Below are 15,329 nucleotides of genomic sequence, written 5' to 3'. Positions count from 1 at the left end.
ACGATCTCTGATCTACTGCCGACCACCGCCGAATAAAGAGGATTAGATCCAGATGCCCAAGAACGATCGATCTCAAGAGCTTCGTGGGATCAAACATTCGGGGGGGAATCAGTTGAAAATCAGAGGAATCAAGATTTCAATTGAGGTTTAGAGACCAAGAATGGTCCTAGTCAAGATTTTAACGGTAAACCAAGGGTTAGTGTTTTTTATTATTATTAATTTTAGGGTTCCTTCCGATGATTCCCAGTCCATTTTAGCCCAATACTTCTGATCCCTGTTTGCGGAAAAAGTCGTTGTATTCATTGCTGCATTCATTACAACTTCAATCGTTACAATGAAATAAAAAGATAGTCTTTTTATAAGACCTTTACACAATGAAAACAAAAGAAATGCAACTCCTTTCAAACAAACGCAAGAGCTGTTTGTCATCTCTTGCTTGTGTGGGTCTTTGGCCTGTGACGGGGACGTTGATATCCGTGGACCACCGGGGCACTCAGATCTGGTCCGGATAAATCGGACAGAGCTTCGTTGATCCGCGTGAGATCTAGAAACTTCTAATCCAGAAATATCGGACAGAGCTTCGTCGATCCGCGTGAGATCTAGAAGCTATAAGCGTATACCTCGGCTAAAGCGAGGTATTAGCTCTTCTTAGTATTAACGCTAAGGCCAATACTAAGGATCTGACGGGCGATGAAGACTGATGTAGACCTCTCCTCCTCTCGTGGGTGTCTCGGCTTGGCCGAGACACCCCTGGGGTGTCTTGGTTTTGCCAAGACACCCCTCGGGTGTTTCGAGCTTGCCGAGACTCCGTTTAGGTGTTTTGTTGGTTCCCCTGTATATTCTTCGTCCGGATTCGGATTTGAGTGATTCCGGGTGCGTTGGATGCGCGACGAAGAGTTTGACCCGCTCTGGTGATTGGATTATCTGTAGAGTGGTCGAGGCATGAAGGGCGTTGTCCTTTTTGTGAACAGTGCCGGGCTTCCCGATTGGTCCGGGTCTTCGTGATTCCGAAGTCCTATCCGCTCATGTAACTCGTCGATTCACTTCAGTCGTTCGTCGACGTCGATTAGGCTCATGTGGATTGGATGGTGACGTTCATCGTCGCTCGTTAACACTGAACCGGTTGTGGAGAACTATAGGCAATTTTTGATGCCTACAGATACCCCCTCCAAAGTGTTCCTGACTCGTTTCTTTTATAGAAGAGGCTGGAATACTTTGGATGTGATTGATCTGGCCTTCAGTCGGCGTAGTTAGCTTCAACTCTTGACTCTTTCGATTTTCGATCTATTCGATGCTTTGACGAATAGCCGAGGTTCTTCCGGCGCTGCGTTTATCGCTTGGCCGTCGTCGGAGTCTCGAGTGTGCAGCTGATGAATTGAGTTTGGCTCGTGTCATTGAGTTGACTTTGAACTACCTCCGCCACATTGTGCTGGCTTAGGGTTTCGGATCCCCGTGTGTTGGCTTTTTATCGCAACGTGTTGACCGGCGTTGACCTAGGGTTATGTGTTGACCGGCGTCCACCCTAGGGTTTCGGATCGTCGAACGTTGACTTTCGTTTGCAACGCGTTGCTTGGCGTTGACCTAGGGTTACGCGTTGACCGGCGTTGACCCTAGGGTTTCGAATCGTCAACTGTTGACTTTTGTTGCAACGCGTTGACTGGCGTTGACCTAGGGTTACGCGTTGACCGGCGTTGACCCTTAGGGTTTCGAATCGTCGAACGTTGACTTTTGTTGCAACGCGTTGCTTGGCGTTGACCTAGGGTTACGCGTTGACCGGCGTTGTCCCTAGGGTTTACAAATCGCCATTAACACAGTTTATACTCGTACGTTTGCTGGAGTATACATAGTTTAAGCTCTTAAGGTATTGGAGCATCGCAGTCTCGAATGTTGGGGTTGCAGGACCAACTGTTAAAGTTGATTCATCTACATGTGTGGATTTTGTCCTGAATTTGTTGGGCGCTCAAGTCACGAGACCAATTAGGGGAGTTGGTGCGTCGATGACTCGTATTCATAGAATTTTTGGTAAATCCTCAGCCCTCAACGGATTTGACAAGCCTTTACCGACTACCGTTTGAGTCGGGCTAGCATGCGGATTGTTTAAGTCCGTTCCGCATGTGACGTTGTGCTAAGAGAATTAACGCTCTTAGTGCTACGATATTGAATACGTAGACTTCGTCTTTCTCACGGGAATAGACTACCCGGCGACGCGTGTTAGGCGTTGACTTTAGGATTTTTGGCTAATCCCCAGCCTTCAACGGATTTGATTAGCCTTTACCGACTACCGTTTGAGTCGGGCTAGTATGCGGATTGTCTCAATCTGTTTCGCATGTAACGTTGTGCTAAGAGAGTGAATTCTCTTAGACTTTGTGCTATGATGGTGAATACATAGGCTTTGTCTTTCTCACGGGAATAGACTACCCGGCAACACGTGTTAGGTGCTGACTTATCCTTACTTAGGATTCAGGATAAAATTCCCCGTGCGTGTGAGGCACGGATTATGGTGTTATAAATAACAACCTGCCACAATGTTGAATATGTGGTCTTTTGTCCTTTTTACGGTCAAAGACTAACCGGCAATACGTGTTAGACATAGGCTTTGGGATTTTTGGCAAACCCCCAGCCATCAACGGGTTTGACGTGCCTTTACCGATTACCGTTTGAATCGGGCTAGCATGTGAATTATTAAAACCCGTTTCACATGTAACGTTGTGTTAAGAGAATTACTTCCCTTAGACTTAATGCTATGATTTTGAATACATAGACTTCGTCTTTCTTACGGGAATAGACTACCCGGCAACGCGTGTTAGGCGTTGACTTATCCCTACTCAGGCTTCGGGATAAAATTCCCCGTGCATCGAGTACCCGGATTTGACAATCGTGTCTTTTCTAAAAGCAAAGACAGATTGAGAAACGGGAGAGGAAGAATTTTATATTCTATCTCCCGGTGCTGAAGAGGAAGAATTTTATATTCTATCTTCGGCCGGAAAGGAGACTTGGGGTGGGATCTCCACCCCCAGAATCCAGAATGGTGAAACTAGGAGTGGGATCTCCACTCCGAGAATCGAAAAGATTCGGATAACCCTAACTGTCGGAAGGTTTGATTACCCGATTTGGAAGTGGACCTCTCGTTCATTGGGGGAATCGAGAGGAGATTTTGGATGTGGCCCTAACTGTCGAATGTTTGACCCAGCAGGAGTTTGAGATGACCCTAACTCGATTTGAAAGTGGACCTCTCGTTCATTGGAGGAATCGAGAGGGGATTTTGGCTTTGGCCCTAACTTTTACAGGTTTGACCAGAAAACACAGAAAGTGGAATACAGGTAGCAAAGAGAATGCCAACTCGTATTATCACTCACAGGGAGACTTTGAATGCTAGGCGTTCAGGACCTAGCACGTTAAGTCTGCAAAATGCCAATGACGGGCAAATGGAAATGTTGGTGGATCCACTGTCGTTTGATTTGATCAGCGGATGGTTTGGTGAGGAAAGATTAACCTACCAGAAGATTGGATCTCTTCTCACAAAAATAACTCATAAGAGTTAGAGAATAAGAAGAGACATTCTGACCTTCAGGGTTCGAATGTAGATTTCTCCTTCGTCAATTCCACAAAGACCGGGTTATCCCTAAGAATACCCCTGTGGTATTCTTTCGGGAACTTCCCGATGCATTGGATAATCCACCCCCAGTTTCTCTCTTGGAACTGGGTTTGACTTGGTTGTCCGACCGGGTTATCCTTAAGAATATTAGCGTAATATCCTCCAGGAACTTCCCGGTACTCGCAGTACGTTGGATCCGCAGAATCGTCATCTTCCTCCTGATTCGTGATGGGCGGGAGCTTGATTTTATTGTTTTCGAGAAGGGTCTCGAAGATAGCTGGAACGTCTTCGTCTTTGAACGAGTACTCGTTTTGGAGCGTCTCGTTCGAATTCTCTTGCTGTTCCCAGGACTGCTGTTGTGACGTTTGATTATCATCAATAACAGTTGCAGGTGCGTCCCCTTCATCATGGGGTACGAGATCCGAATCCAGAGGGTTGACCATCAGTTGGCTCCTCTCGGCTTTCTTCCTTTTGAGGAAGCGTTCGGCCTGTTCTCCTCGAGCCCTTAACTCTTTCCAGGTATTGAGCGGCTCTATTCCCATCACGTCCAAGATATTAATGGACAAGTTGTTCTGACAAGTCTGCAAGAGGAATTCCTCCGTGACGGGATCCCTGCAGTTCATTGCCTGATTGCGGAAGCGTTTGATGAAGGTATCTACCGACTCTCCGCCTTTTTGTTTCTCGTCGAAGAGTGTCCTGATTGACACCTCGGTGTCATCATCGAAGAAATAGGCAAGGAACTTGCTTTCCAGGTCCTCCCAGCTGTTGATGCTTCCGGGCTTGAGACGGCGGTACCAATCGAAGGCAGGCCCGCGAAGGGTGCCAACAAATGACCGAACCATCAAAGGCTCGTTGCCCGAAATCACCCCCAAGTGGGACTTGAAGTAGATTAGATGCTGAGTGGGCGAGCCCTTCCCGCCGAACAGCGTGAAGTTGATCAGGTTGAACTTTGCCGGATACGGGATCGAATCCCACTCTTTCGGATAAGGACACGGAATGCCGGTCTTCTTGACCTCTCGAGTAGACATTAGGTCGTCGATTTTTCTTTCGAGCTCCTTCATCTTTTCGGCCTGATCTCTATCCTGTTTTGGACAATTGTCGAGAGAAATGATACGGCCACCCCCAGTGTTGTCATCACTGGTGGGTCCGCCCCCAGCGTTGTTATTTTTAGTGGGGCCACCCCCAATATTCTTGGGCGGTGCGTCGGCCATGATGATTTCGACTACCTCCGGATCGCTGTCGACTGCAGCGTTCTGGGTGCGACGGCTGGATTCAACTAGCTGGTTCGACAAAGCTTGGATTCGTTGATCGTGCATTTGTCTCATCTCTTGCATAGCCATTTCCATTTTGAACTTGAAGATTTCCTTCTGCTTAGCCAGGGCCTCTTCAATGATTTTGGCTATCTGTTCGGTGTTGGCCATGCACACCTCTCGAGCTTGCCCTATGCTAGACGTTGTGTCATCAGAGGCGAGCGCGGAATGGGAATCTGAGGATTCATCATCGGAAAGGACTCCTTCATGGATCCCACGATCGTTGTTATATCTGTCGGCTTCTAGCTGAAGCTGAGCTGTTCCCGAATTGACCCTGCTTCCTGGAGAGGAATTAGGGTCGGAATCACTTGAAATGATTGGGGATTTTCCCTTGTTGACCATGTTGATAGTCACTTCTAGGGGTTCATCATCTCGAGCAATTGATCCTTTTTGGTGGGAACGCCTTGACTTGGGCTTTGTCGGTCCATCTGAGATTCCCTCGAATATCGAGACCCTCTGTGGAGCGGTCTTGGGGCAGCTACAGGCTGATAATACTGCCCTGATAATTTTGGTACACGGACAGTGAGTGTCCGTTTCCCGGGTACTTTTCTTTTGAGACTCATTCGCACCCCCAGCCCGATAGTACAACTCAAGCCGATCCTCTTTGGTGGGAATGCCTTGATTTGGGCTTCATCATTCCATCGGAAATTCCTTCGAATATCGAGACCCTCTGTGGAGCGGTCTTGGGGCAGCTACAGGCTGATAATACTGCCCTGATAAATTTGGTACACGGACAGTGAGAATTCGCTTCCCGGGTGTTTCTCTTTCGAGATTCATCCGCACCCCCAGCCTGATAGTACAACTCACTGACTTTGTAGTCGGAGTAACCTATCGGCTGCTCACATGGGTTCTCAGGTATAACGCGTTTGTCTGTCCGACACGTCTTCTTCTGAGTAAACATTACCTTGTTGGCGTCAGCAAGAGTCGCACGTTCGGAATCACACTTTTGTGAGGGTGAAACCTTAACGGGCTCTTGGTCTTTTGCACGCACCGCCGAGCTGGCCGTTGCAGAGATCGATTTGTTAGGAGATCGTGTACGACCCCCAGTCCGGCTGTTGTCTCGAAGCTCCTTCAACGATCCCCAGCTTTCCTTGACAAGCGCTTTTCCTCGATTCTCGGGTAGAGCACCGATACGATCCTTCGGAGGATTCTTGAGCTCGGGGAAATCCACGCTGCGGTGGTGCTTTTCCCTCAGGCGTTGTTTTGGCCTTCGGCATCCAAACTCGTTCGGATCTCGGCGATCTCTTAACGGCCTCTCCCTTTAGCATTTCTCGTGCTTTTTGGACCAGGGCTCGGGCATGCGCACGCAAGGCGCGGCGCTTCTGGATTCGCTCCTCGAGAGTAGAACGGGTTCTTTTGACATGAACCCATTTGTTTGTTTCTGCTTCGGAGGAGGGGCTGGTTGTTTGCCGTGGTTGCTCCTGGCGTTGCCTGGATTTTAGATCTACGTTATAGCGGATCCCATCCATCGGCTCCAAAGCCTCGGCCAGCTTCCATTGGCTCCAAAGCCTCGGCCAGCTGACGAGCAAGACGTTGACGCCGTCTTTGTCGTGCTCTCTTTGATAATGCTGGAGCATCTTCAGAAGCCATCTCCTCGGCGGAAGAGGAGTCTGGATGTGCGATCTCAACCACGTTGGACGACGTGGGGACGTCGCGTGGTGCAAGTGCAGAGGCGGCAACGGGGTCTTGGATTTTTGAACCGAAGGACCTGCAATCATTTATGAAAGAGGTTACCTTTCTGTACCCGTTTGGAGAGGCGGATCTGGAGGAGGAGGAAGAGAGGCCTTCTTTGAACCGTTGTTGATCGAGCTCGTGTTCTTCATTCACCCCGATCTTGAGTGCTGGTTGCGTCACGACGGCGTCGGTTGCGATGCCGTTGGCTCCCACTGTGGTCGCCAGTCTGTTTGCGGAAAAAGTTGCTGTATTCATTGCTGCATTCATTACAACTTCAATCGTTACAATGAAATAAAAAGATAGTCTTTTTATAAGACCGGTACACAATGAAAACAAAATAAATGCAACTCCTTTCAAACAAACGCAAGAGCTGTTTGTCATCTCTTGCTTGCGTGGGTCTTTGGCCTGTGACGGGGACGTTGATATCCGTGGACCACCGGGGCAATCAGATCTGTTCCGAGAAAATCGGGCAGAGCTTCGTCTATCCGTGGAGGGATATAGAAGCAGAACTTCGTCGATCCGCGTGGGATCTTAGAAGCTATAAGCGTATACCTCGGCTAAAGCGAGGTATTAGCTCTTCTTAGTATTAACGCTAAAGGCTAATACTAAGGATCAGGGGGAACGGGTGATGAAGGCTCTGATCAAGACCTCTCCTCCTCTTGTTGAAGCTCACGGGCACTCTTCACTGCAGCAGGGCTTCGCCAAGGCTCTCCAAAAATCCTCCCCTCAAAAGCAAGGCCCAAGGGGGCTATTTATAGGCTCTAGGAGGGGTCTAGGGGGTGTAGGGGACCATTAGGAGGTGCGGACACCCCTGGTGTCTCGGCCACGGCCGAGACACCCTTGGGGTGTCTTGGTTTTGCCAAGACACCCCTCGGGTGTTTCGAGCTTGCCGAGACTCCATTTGAGGTGTTTTGTTGGTTCCCCTGTATATTCTTCGTCCGGATTCGGATTTGAGTGATTCCGGGTGCGTTGGATGCTTGACGAAGAATTCGATCCGCTCTGGTGATTGGATTATCTGTAGAGTGGTCGAGGCATGAAGGGTATTGTCCTTTTTGTGAACAGTGCCGGGCTTCCTGATTGGTCCGGGTCTTCGTGGTTCCGAAATCCTATCAGCTCACATAACTCGTCGATTCACTTCAATCGTTCGTCGATGTCGATTAGGCTCATGTGGATCGGATAGTGACGTTCATCGTCGTTCTTTAATACTGAACCGTTTGTGGAGACCTATAGGCAATTTTCGATGCCTACAATCCCATTTCTGAAAACCCTAATCTTCAGCTCATGTCTCAAAACCTCAATCTTCAGTCCATATCTCAAAACCCTAATCTCTATCCTGAGAAATCATCGATTGATCTGGACGGTTCAACAAAAGAGGTTGTTCGATCTATAGAGGAATCAGAGCGAGATTATAATACTTCAGATTGGGTTAGAGTTTCTTCAAAAATAGTGCTTATCAAAAATTTCCTCATTCGCTTGAAAAAATTTAACGTGGCAGGCTTTGTTTTCGTTGTGGATTTGGGAGCATTTTGCTTTTAAAAAAAGTGTACAAATATGAGGGTTTGATATATTTGTGGAGGTTTTAGCCATGAAGCAAGGTATTGTCAATCTGCTGCTGCGATTGCATAACAAAAGATGGAGGATCATTCTCAAGATGATAACAATTCTAATTTTGAAGGAGGAAATCAAGGGAGATCTCAACAAACTGATAGGCGAGCTCGAAACTCTGATGCTAATGGCGGATTCCAATAGCAGGGGTACAATGGAGGGATTCATCTGTTGGGGGAACTTGGATTTTTCCTAGTGAATTTTTGGGCAAATTGAGCTAAACTTTTTGGTTTTCCTTTGGGTCAAAAGTTGATGTTTTCATTGTCTTGAATCTATTATAACTTTAATCGTTACAATAAACTCAGATGAATAAAAAGAATTGATCTTTTTATAAGATCTCTTTTACAATGAAAATGAAAGATTACAACTCTTTGTTTTCGTCGAAAGTCGCATTCGTGATTGATTTCATTATAACTTTAGTCGTTTACAACGAATTCAAATAACGAAAATAAAAGAAAATACAACTCTCTCGAAAATAAACACAAGATCAGTTTATCGACTCTTGCTTGTGTGGGTTCTTCGTCGGTGCCGGGGTTTATCCGTGGACGACCCCGGATCGGATCCGGTTGACGGAAAATTAACGGAGCTCTTACTTCACCAAGGAAGTATTCGCTTGAAGCACTAAAATCGACCAAGCGAAATCAGTAGCTCTTCTCGAGATTAAGGGGGTGTTTGGTTACATTTCTATAAATTATAGGAAATGTTTTCCACCCAAAATATTATTTCCTTGTATTTCTTAAAAAAAATTATTGGAAAAGTTATGAGAAGTTAAAAAGTACAAATTTTCTTGTTTTTTATATTTTGATTGTTTGGTTCAAAACAAGAAAATGTCTCATAACTTTTGGGAAAATAGCAACATTTCCTATAATTTATAGAAATATAACCAAACACCCCAACTTTATAGAAAAATGAGAACTTTATAGAAAAGTGTCAACGGGTTTTATTATTTAAATAATGAATGCGTCAGATTTCCAACTGATTTCCGCCCATTTTAGAAGAAAATCAATTTTTATAAAATTTAGTACTTTTCTGTACTTTACAGAAAACATGTCTGTAAATGTTTTTTGAACCAAACACAATTTACGAAAATCTATAGAAAATGTTTAATTACAGAAATGCCATGCGTCAATACTTTTGAGAAAACATTTCTCAAAAATGCTGCAACCAAACAACCCCTAAGACTAAACCTAATCTCAAGGAACGGACGTACGGGGCTTCGGATCCTTCGAAGGACTTCTTCTTTATGTTGAAGTTCACCCGGATCTCGTTGGCCTTCGCTAAAATTTCGTGCTCCTTGACTCCTCAATCCAGCAGCACCTCGTCCTCTTGATAAAATTCCTGATGTGCAAATTAAAGGCCTTGGGCTGATATTTATAGACCTCGGGTACGGTTATTTAGATGAGAATGAGTGATTTGGCATTATCTTCAGTTAACAACAACCTAACCACGTATGTGGATGATATCAAATCGGTTGGGAACCCCTGGAATAGATAAATCCTGTGAAAACCGTGTTAAAGCCGTCGAAAACGCGTCCGGGGGTCGAAACAGCGCGACGGAACTTGTTGTCCCGCGAGGGGCGCGGGTAGTTTGACTTTCTGTTGAACTTTTTGGTGTTTCTTTCGGTTTTTTGGAACTTATATTTTCTACCGTTTTGCGTATTTGGTCGACTTGTTGACTTGCACATGTCGTTTATGTGACTGACCGTCGAACGTGTCAACTACTTGGGGCTACACGCGTTGTTTGACATGCACGCGTTGATTGATGCGCATGTATTGACCGACGTGCACGAGCTCATTGGCGCGCACGTACTGACCGACGCTTGCGAGCTGGTTGACGCGTGCGTGTTGACCGACGCGTACGAACTGATTGACGCGCGTGTGTTGACCGACGCGCGTGAGTTGATTGACGCGTGCATGTTGACTGACACGCACGAACTGATTGACGCGCGTGAGCTGATTGACGCACGCGTGTTGATCGAAGCGCACGAACTGATTGACGCGCGTGTGTTGACCGACGCGCACGTGTTGACCGATGCACGCGAGCTGATTAACACGCGCGTATTGATCGACGCGCGCGAGCTGATTGGTGTGAACCTTCTCGACTCGTCCACTCTTTATTTTGAGTTTCGTACGGGCTCTCATAGGCAATTTTAGACGCCTACAGATACCCCCTCCAATGTGTTTCAGCCTCACTCTTTTATAGAGGAGTCCGAAATGCTTTGGATATGATAAACCCCCACCTTCAGTCGGCGTTAAAGGACCTACAGCTGGTTTCAATTCTTGACTTCTCCATATTTCGGCCTATTCTGTATTTTATCGAATAGCTAAAAAAATTTCGGTGCTGCGTTCATCGTCTGACCATTGTTGAAGTATCGAATCGAAATTGGTAGGTTGAATTTGGCTTGTCTCATTGAGTTGACTTTTGAACTAATTATCTACGTCACAACATGTTGACCGGCGTTGACTCCAGAGTTTTGTATCACTCGGCGTTGACTCTCATCGCAACGCATTGACTGGCGTTGACCTTAGGGTTTTGTATCGATCGACGTTGACTCTCATCGCAACGCGTTGACCGGCGTTGACCTTAGGGTTTAGTTTCGATCAGCGTTGACTCTTATCGCAACGCGTTGATCGGCGTTGACCTAAGGCTACACGCTGACCGGCGTTGACCTTATGGTTTTGTTTCGATCGGAGGAGGACCAGTTTATACTCGTATACTCCTAGGAGTTTCGGGAATCAGTTTAACCTCGTGTACCTGTCGGAGGTTAACAGGTTATCCTTAAGAATATTACACGTAATATTTTCTAGGAACTTCCCATCAAGAGTGGGAAGCAGTTTAGACTTGTATACCCATTAGAGTATCCATGGATTTCGAATATCTCGAACATGAGCGAAAATGTCGCAAAATTACCCGGGAGTATGAAAGTGGGTCTCGAATATCCCAAAAGTGGACAAAAATACCGCGAAACCACCCGAAAATATAAAATTAGATCCCGGATATTCTGAAAATAGGCGAAAATGCTGTGAAGCCACCCAAAAATATAAAATCGGGTCCCGAATATTCCGAAAGTGAGCAAAAATGCCGCGAAGTCACCCGAAAATATGAAGTTGGATCCCGAATATTCCAAAAATGGGCAAAAATACCGCGAAGTCACCCAGAAATATGAAGTTGGATCCCGAATATTCCGAAAATGGGCGAAAGCAGGCGAGAATACGACGAAAACGGCCGTCGGATCATATTCGACCCGCGCGAACACGGGTCAGGTGAATCCGACCCGCGCAAGCGCGAGTCGGACGGATTCGACCCGCGCTTGCGCGGGTCAGATTCATCCGACCCGACCGGCGTTGACCTAGGGTTACGCGTTGACCGGCGTTGACTCTAGGGTTTTGAATCGTCGAACGTTGACTTTCACTTGCAACGCATTGACTGGCGTTGACCTAAGGTTACGCGTTGACCGGCGTCCACCCTAGGGTTTTGGATCGTCGAACGTTGCGCGGGTCAGGTGAATCCGACCCGCGCAAGCGCGAGTCGGACGGATTCGACCCGCGCTTGCGCGGGTCAGATTCATCCGACCCGCACGCACACGGGTCGGGGGCAAATCTGACCCGCAGAACGCGGGTCGGGTGAGGTGTGTGGGGGGATTAAAATCCTAATCTTTCTCCTTCCTCTCTCTTTCTTTGGTTCCAGGCTCTCTTCTTCCCCATTTTCGGTTTTTCTTGAGCCCTACTCATCCAAGAACTTCTCCACTTCAGGAACTCTTCCCCTTTAAGAACTCTCAACCTCCTCACCTTCTTAAGATCAAAACCCTTTAGAAGCTTTTGATCTTGACAGAATTCTTCACCTCTTCAAAAGCTAGGGCTTGACAATTTGGGATTTTCTTCTTCTTCAAGCTCCAATCTTCTTGAAACTTGGGTAAGTCTCTCCTCATGGCTTTGATTTCCTCACTTCAATTTTAGCTAAATCTTCTTGAAACTTGGGTAAGTCTCTCCTCATGGCTTTGATTTCCTCACTTCAATTTTAGCTAATTCTCTAAGCTTTGATTCAATGAGATTTCCTCACTTCAATTTTAGCTAATTCTCTAAGCTTTGATTCAATGATTGAAACCCTAGTTCTTGAAGTTGGGCAAAAACCGAAATTTGGTTGAACTTTGAATGATGGCCGAATTTTTGGCTTTGGTTGTGTTCATGACTTGATAGTTGAAAACCTAGCTCTTCAATTTTGGGGAAGAACCGAATTTTGAATTTAGGTCTTGAGTGTTGGCCGAAAATCTTTTGACTGAGTTCTTTGAACCTATCCATGGCTGAACCCTCCAGGTTGATATTGGCGAGAATCTATGCATAGCCGAATTTTTCCTTTGGTTGATGATTATGGATTTGAGTCTCGAACTTGTACGTGGCCGAATTCTTCTTCATGGTTGATGTTTAATGATAACTTGTACATAGCCGAATTCTTTTAACTTCTTGGTTGATGTTGATGGTTGACGGCTTGAATCTCGAACTTAAACTTATGTGTTGATTGAAAACCGAACTCGTTAACTTGTATGTGAGTGGAGCTTAATTTGTATATGGTTGAATTTTTCTTTAGACCTTGGTCGATTGATGTTGACGACTTCGGACTTGTGTATTGACTGAGAACCTTAACTAGCCGAGACTTTGCTTGACTCGTGTGGGAGTTCACTGAACTTGGTTGCGTATGAGAACTGAATCGAATTCTCGATTTAGGGGAAAATATCAAGGCCTTGATTTTCAACTTTGACTTTGCATATGACCGCAACCCTTTATTTTAATTTGTCGAGCTTTGAACTTTGTTAGGCTTGAAATCGATAAACCGAAGCTTGAATGAAGCTTGATTTCGAATCCTTGTCAACACTGAACACTTAGGATGCTTAGTTGTGTAGATGACTTGATATGACTTAATTCTTGTTCATACTCATGTATGTACGCATGTATGATTTCGAAACTCAAGTCAAGATCTATGCTTTGATTTTGAGTAATTATGTGAGCTTATAAGTCTGCATGTTTGACGTGGTCGAGACCCGTAACTTGATTTTACCTTTGAATTTTCATGCTCGATTATGAATGTGAGCTGTGTATGAGGCGCTTAGTTTGATTGACTTGCATATTTGATTTTCCTCTCACTTTAGCTTGAATTGAGAATGTCGTATAGGTTTAATTGGACTTTTTACTAAAAAAATTCATTTGGTAGAATTTCAGTCAAAGATTCACAGTTTTCCTTTTAGATTTAGATTTATATATCTTGATTCTTGATCTAACTGAATTGCTGATCATTATTGCAGATTAGCCATGTCGACGAGGAGATCGCGCCTCCCGAGGACCCGCTCAGCTACTCAGTCGCCTTAGAGGGAGCGCCCATCTTTCATCGGTAAGCCCTTGTAATTTCCCGCTTATGAATTCGACTTTTATCATATCATATTGCATATTGCATCCCCTCTCTGTCCTCCTTGGTGAGGCAATGAATTCGACTTTTATCATATCATATTGCATATTGCATCCCCTCTCTGTCCTCCTTGGTGAGGCAGTCGGGAAGAGCTGATATCCTCCTTTGCATCCCCTCTCTGTCCTCCTTGGTGAGGCAGTCGGGAAGAGCTGATATCCTCCTTTGTGGGGGTGGACACTTTTATATTACATCCCGGCTTTGTTCTCCCTTGTGAGGCAGTTGGGAAGAGTTGATATCCTCCTTTGTGGGGGTGGATGCTTATCGGATACGTTTTGTTTGGTCAAAACGCGTCTTAAGGTAATATGGGGTGATTTTTGTCGTATTACGTTTCGTAAAATAATGTACGTTATTTTGTGTATTCGTGATACGGTTAAAATCATCTCGCTAATTATAATGTAGTGACTCTATTTCACGGATTGCTTAAAAGAGTTCAACATCCCGTGTCACCTTAATATTTCTTCATAACTGCGTTTGATAAATACGCATTACTCGTTTCAGTTGAATACCCTGTGACGCCGTTTTCTCCATTCGAGATAGATGGCCACAGGAGTAGATATTACGCCACTGTTGATAATCCGGCGTCGATTCCTTCCACTCAGTTCACTTTGGACCTCCCTGATGAGCTCTCTAAGTTGGTACGGGAGGGGGCGTCGATTCCGTCCATTTGAAAAACTAGCCGTTAGGCTCATTCTGACAACTCGTCGGTCGACCGGTACGGTCGACCGATTAGTTCAAAAACCCAGAGAAACGAAGTTTTAAAGCTGGCGGTCGACCGACGTAAATTTTGGTCGACCGGAAATTCTCTCGGTCGACCGGTGCGGTCGACCGGAAGGCTCTCTGGAACTATGCTATGAAAAAGAACAACTGTCGGTCGACCGTACCGGTCGACCGAAATCTGATATACACAAAATTGACAGGTTTTGGGTAGTTTTGAAAATTTGTTAAAAATATCAAATCACATCCAAAAATAGTGAAACTTTGGGGAAAGTTTCTAAATGATGAAATGAACATGTTTGAAAAGGAATTTTTGGAAAAACAAATTTCGTTTGTGAAAACTACCTGTTTTTGAAGAATGCTTAGAAAACCTGTAAATTTATGAAAGTGAACTTTGATATAGGACTTGTAAATATTCATATATATATTGTGCATATAATATATGTATATAGTGAAGTATGAAGGAGCTGTAAACATGAGATAAAGTATTTTAACAACGTTTAATGAAAGATCATCTATATGATAGAAAACGTCAAAAATCGTGTTAATTATATATATATTGAGCTTAGATATAATCATACTATATATGTAAGTAAACTAAACATATACCTAGGTAAATCCACGCAAATGAACTTGAATCTTTAACGCTTGATTAACGCGTGTTGAAATACCTAAAAAAAGAACATAAACACAAAACACTAGAAAACTTATTAGTAATAAATTGTTTGTCAAATCATCATCAAAACTATAGGGTCAACAATCTCCCCCTTTTTGATGATGGCAAACAATTTATACATGAATATGAAATATATACTGATAATCCACATATAAGCCAAAACAAGAATAAATGACCATCTATATAAAACATACATGACCATATATAACAGAATTAATTTGTAAGCTATATATGTGGTAGTTTTCTCCCCCTTTGACAACATCAAAAAGAGGGAAAAATGAAAGATAGGAGCAATGCT

Source organism: Asparagus officinalis, chromosome 3 (assembly GCF_001876935.1).
Source record: "Asparagus officinalis chromosome 3, Aspof.V1, whole genome shotgun sequence".
NCBI classification, from domain to species: domain Eukaryota; kingdom Viridiplantae; phylum Streptophyta; class Magnoliopsida; order Asparagales; family Asparagaceae; genus Asparagus; species Asparagus officinalis.
This window is presented reverse-complemented; position numbering follows the sequence as displayed.